A 6,269-nucleotide genomic window follows, 5' to 3' on the forward strand; every position below is an offset into this window, starting at 1 on the left:
GGGCAATCTACTTCCATAGTGATACTGCCTCGGAAACCCAAGGAGGGGTTGCTATGAGTCGGGGCCGACTCGATGGCACATAACAACAACAACAACAAGCTCAATGGGCACAACACAGTACATAAAAATGTTGTTCCACAACCTGCTTTGGTGAGTAGCAACTGTGGTCTTAAAAGCTTTCAAGTGCCATCTAAGATACAGCTAATGGTCTCCTCTTGTCTGAAGTGAAGAAAACCAAGGACATTTGGAAACAATCAGCCCTAGATATGATGGACCTCCAGATCATAAGAACTAGATGGTACCTGGCTACAAATGCCTACCACTCAGGAAGGGATCAAAACTGGAGATCCTGGATAGAGTGGGAGAAAAACACGGAACAAAATTCAAAAACACAATAATGACCAGAATTACTGGTTGGATGGAGTCTGGTGGGACCTCCAGGACTATGGCCCTGGGATATACTTCCCTGGGATAAAACTCACTCCTAAGGGTTGGCTCTCAGCCTATCAGTAGTAAGTAAGACTTACACGCAGAACATGCAACCCAGAGTGATGTGCCACCTACACTATGGCATTACACCCCTTGGAGCAATTGAACACGGGGCACCAGAGCAGCAGCATTCACATGAAGGGAAAGCTGCACAGACAAGAGTGCATAACTAAGAAGGGCACAGGGAAGGAAGAGGAAGAGAGGGTTTAGGGTTGGGGATGGTAATCAGGGAGTAAAACCAAAGGTACATGAACTGTTAAATGTAAACCAAATTCTCCTCCGTAAATTTGCACTCAAAGCACAATTGAAAAAAAAAAAAAAAACACTATTGCAAGAAGAATGTGCCATGCTTATGGGTAGGAAGACTTAACACTGTAAAAATGGCATTACTCAAAGCAATCAGCAGATATAATGCAATCCCAATCCAGATTCATTATCATTCTTTAAAGAGACAGAAAAGCTAATTACCAACTTTATATGGAAAGGAAAGAGACCTCAGATAAACAAATACTACTAAAGAAGACAAATAAAGTAGGTGGCCTCACACTCCCCAATCTCAAAACCCACTTATAGAGCTGCTTTAATCAAAACAGTCTTGTATTTGTACAATGACAGACCTATGGAACAGAATTGAGAAGCCAGAAGCAAATCCATCCACCTATAGACAGCTGGGGAGCTCTGGTAGCATAGTGGCTAAGGCACTTGACTGCTAACCAGAAGGCTGGCGGTTCATATCCACCAGCCACTCCTCTGAAGGAAGATGGAGCAATCTACTTCTGTAGTGATACTGCCTCGGAAACCCAAGGAGGGGTCGCTATGAGTCGGGTCTGACTCGACGGCACATAACAACAACAACAAAGACAGCTGATCTTTGACAAAGGGCTGAAACCCATTAAATGGGGAAAAGATAATCTCTTTAACAAATGATGCTGGGAAAACTGGATTTCCACTTGCAGAAAAATGAAACAGGATCTCACGTCATATGCAAAAACTAACTGTAGATGGATTGAAAACTTAAATGGAAAACCCCAAACTATAAAGATCATCAAAGAAAAAATAGGGGCAAACTTAGTCGCCCTAATTCTAATGTATTCAATGGCATAAATATATTATCAAACATAACTAGAAATGTAAAAACAGCAGACTACAAACTAAATTCAGGAAACAATAAATAACTGGGACCTCCTAAAAATTAAACTTTTATGTGCATCAAAAGATTATGTCAAAAGAGTAAAAATGGAACATAGAGACTGGGAAAAGCATTGAGGCAATGATATTCCAGAAAAAGGACTAAATCTCAAAAATTTATAGGAAACTTCAACACCGCAACACAAAAAGACAAGCAATCCAATTAAAAAATGGGTAGAGGACATGAACAGACACTTCACCAGAGAAGACATTCAGGCAGCCAAAAAACACATAAAGAAATGCTAGTCATCACTAGCCATTAGAGAGATGCAAATCAAGACAAAAATGAGATACCATTTCACCTCAGCAATAATGGCAGTTCAAAAAAAGAAAACAACAAATGCTGGTGAGGATGCACAGAGACTGGAACACTCACACATTGCTAGTGAGATTGTAAAATGGCACAGTCACCACGGAAAATGGTATGGTGCTTCCTAAAGAGACTGGAAATAGAAATAACATAAGATCTAGCAATCCCACTGCTAGCATATATCCTAACAAAATAAGAACCATGTCATAAACAGACATATGCACACCCATGTACATTGTAGCATTTTTCACAATAGCAAAAAGATGGAAACAACCTAAATGTCCATAAATGGATGAATTAATAAACAAACTATGGTATATACACACAATGTATATAATATTCAATGGAATATTATGCAAAATTAAAGAATAACAATGAAATCTATAAGACACCTCATAAAAGAAATAAACCTAGAAGACACTTTGCTAGTGAAATTTGTCAATCACAAGAGGACAATTATTATATGAGACCACTACTGTAAAAAAAATAATAATAAAATGAAATGAAATAAGAAGAAAAGGTTTACACACAGAAAGAATTTTCTTTCAAGTTTACCAGGGGTGGGAGAAGAAGGGAGGGACAATGACCAACTAGAGGGCAGACACATATTAACTTGTGTGAAGGGAAAGGCAATATATAATAAGGGGGATGTCAGCACAAAATTATCAAAGCAGTAGAAGAGATATGGAAGAGCACCAAGCATTAAAAGCAACAAAGGTAAATACTATTACATAAATAATCTTTCAATAATAGTAATAACAATAATTCAAGAGTGAATGCATAGATAGACACTCAAGTTGAACAGGGGTGGGAAGGCAAATGGGACAATACCCATGAATAAATATATATATGTTCTACAGAGGCTATCTCTACCTATATATTTATATGTGCTGCAAATATATCCATGAACGTAGTATAGCATACAGGGGACAAAGTTATGAAAACATCTTAGTTATAACCAAACACCTTGAGGGAATGAGTCACTATGTATGGAGGTTCAGGATCATGGTCTTGGGGGACATTAAGGTCAACTGGCATAATATAGTCCTCAAAGACAATGTTTTATATCCAGCTTTGGTGAGTAGCAACTGGGGTCTTAAAAAGCTTGTGAGCAGCCATCTAAGGTGCAACTATTGGTCTTTCCCTGTCTGGAGCAAAGAATAGTGAAGAAAATCAAAGATTCAGGAAACAATTAGTTCAAAGGACTATTGGAGCATGTGAACCCCAGCTTCCATGACCCTGAGACCAGAAGAACTAGATGGTGCCCCGTTACTACACTGATGACTGCTCTGAAAGGAATCATGATACGACATCCTGGACAGAGGGTAACATGTGGAACAAAACTCAAAATCATGAAAAACACCAAGTTTACTGGTCTGATGAAACTAGTGGAACCCCCAAGACTACGGACCTTAGACATCCTTCAGGCCAGGAACTGAACTTAATACCTGTGATTCAACTGGCAGCCATAATGATAGATCTATAAGGTGTGAACAGTAACATCAGGAGGGTATATATTCATTACAACAATCACCATATGAGAGGAAAACGGCAGCATTTCCCCAGCAAGAGAGCTAGGATGGTGGGAGAGGATGAGAAACATGAAGGAAGGGAAGGGGTGGGTGTGGGAAAGAAGTAGTAAAAATGTTTTTTCAGTGTGGGGATTGATGTAAATGTTGAATGGAAACCAATTTGCTCTGTAAACTTTTACCTAAATCACAGTTGGGGGAAAAAAAGATTACAGCCAAGAGGGAAAAGAAAAACAAAGATTGTAGCCTAGAAAGAAACTCTATGGAGCAGTTTTACTCTGTTCTATGAGTTAGAATCAACTGAATGGAACACAACAACAAGAACAATCAGTTACACAGTTACACAAGTGATGGAGCTGGGAGCCAAACAGTGGGCAACAGATGTTAGCAACAAAAGGAAGCCAATATTACGCCAGACTGGAGAACAAAGAGAGGAGGTGGTGTTACTAGATCCCAAAGGAGTAGATATCCAGTGAAGTTTGGGACCATGATAAAACTGTCCAGAAGGAGTTGGAGCCATGGTGTAAATTCAATTTCTGCCAGAGAAATCAGCAAAATGAAGAGAGAGGGGGAAAAATACCCTGGCTTCTCCCTTCTTTCTCACCTCAAATTTCCTCCTATCTTGCACCAGTGCCTCCTTTGGCTAAACTCAATGAGAGACCAGTTAATCCAGAAGTTTAGTGAACCATAGTCTTGATGATTCAGTCTCTCCTAAAAGAGAATATATCAAGGGAAAAACAAGAAAAAAACTGAGGGCAAGCAGGCCCAGGATCACTACTGTCTAGATCAGAGGCATCTATACTTTTTTCAGTAGCTGGTTACATGAAAATAAAAACGTAAGTGCTAGAAAGGATCAATGATTGGTATGTAAACATGGAACTCAGATATAAGGCAAATACATACCAAGGCATTATTCATATAATCTCTTTATTCATCAAAATAGAACTGATATAATTTTAATACCACTAAATAGTTCAAAATTCTGTAATTAATAAAATTCATTTCCACTACATCTGCTAACATAATTCCTGGCAGCAGTCAGCTACTTTATATGTATGCTCCAGTTTGTTCATTTTTTAATTTAACCAAATGTTTCAGGCAAGCAGAACCCAAAGGTTAGATGGACCACATTGGACTGAGGGCCTCTAATTGGATCCCAGGCCATGATGTCAATACTTCTCCTAGTTGTAATAGTTTCCATTTTTCCATGTTAAGTAATAACTGGACCATACATGGAGGGAGGTTCAAATCAAGTGGCAGATCATGTTGGCCCTGCCAGGACTGTCAGCCTCCACCAGGTCAGAGAGTTTTTACAGTCCTATAATAACATATAAGGGAGCACAGGACTGCTGAGAAATTCCTAGAGCAATCATCCATCTTTATCCTAGTTGGATCTTAACTTCTAAAATGAAATCAAGGTGAATACTTTTGGGTTTCAGTTAGAGTTAGACCAAAACAAAAGTTCCTCACTCAGTCTGGGAATCATTATTATGTTTTTTCTTCTATATATGGCACTGTATTTCAGCCAGTTGTGCTGAAAATCATGCAGTTGAAACATAGCATCTCTTCAGTTTTGGGTGTTGTATGGTCAGTAACTGCAACCACCAAAATGGCTCCCAGACTCCATCTTGTTTAGCCAAGCTTATAAAGCCATTTCCCCTACCTCCCCTTGTCACATATTCTTCTGCTTCCCCCTGTAATGTATTAACCACCTTCCCTGTAACATATTAACCCATGCTTAGAATAGTTTTAAGTCATAAAGCTTGCTACTGGCAGCATCTTATCAGAGCATACACTGGTGGTGGTCTTAGGACAGTGCCCTGGGCCGCCTCCCAATCAGGACCTGACACTACTGAGTCTGGAACCAGTCACGTAGCCCCCATCCTCAATTCCTCAAACTCAGGTAGAAGTATCCCTGCAAAGTGGGAGGGGGTTAGCAGTCATCGTGGATCCATTCCAGCCTGCTGCTGCTGGACATTGAATTGCTAGCAATGTTTGTAAGCCTGCTTTCTTTATCTTTTCAATCCTTTCTTTTCCTATTCTGTTTGTTTATCTTCTGAACAAACATTCATGTCTCTGACTACACCTCCTGGGAAGTTTTTCAGACTTTTGCTACCTACTCAGGAGGAAGTTTTAACCTCGTTGGAAAATTCATGTAACAGGTGAGCATCATTTTTACCTTCCCTGAGAAGTATATGATTTAAATGAAGTAAATGATAAACATGAACTCATATTTTGCTCTATTAGCCCAAAGAAATGGTATAACCTCATAAACAAATCTTTCATATTTTGCTCCCAGAAGTTCCTACTTCTCATACAGAATCCCAGCCTCTTGGGGTGATACAGCAACTCTCTGCAGAGAGCAATGGGTGGTTGAGTAGAGATGGTCATGTGTCAATCTTCACTGAATAAAACCAGCCCAATAAGAACAAGAGTACTCAAAAGTGAAATGAGTGTTTTCCTCATCCCTTAAAAAATGCACTCCTGTGTACCCCATGGCACTCACCTTAAGAATTAAGGAAGGAGTAAATATAGCAAATTAACAGATGAAGGAGTAAAATCCATGAAATTTGTTGGAAATTTTTATCTGGGAAAATAAATAAATAAATAAAAGCATTTAAATCACCAGAAAGGGTCTATCTTTTCTATAGTCTAATGGTTGGAAGGTTAAGATTTTGGAGCAAGAATTGTAGCTATTCATTTAGAAGCAACTGATTAGTGAACTTTACCCTCTCACAGGTATTTAAGGAGTC

This window comes from Orycteropus afer, unplaced genomic scaffold (genome assembly GCF_000298275.1).
Source record: "Orycteropus afer afer isolate SDZICR_OR568_19922 unplaced genomic scaffold, OryAfe1.0 scaffold00240, whole genome shotgun sequence".
Classification (NCBI taxonomy): domain Eukaryota; kingdom Metazoa; phylum Chordata; class Mammalia; order Tubulidentata; family Orycteropodidae; genus Orycteropus; species Orycteropus afer.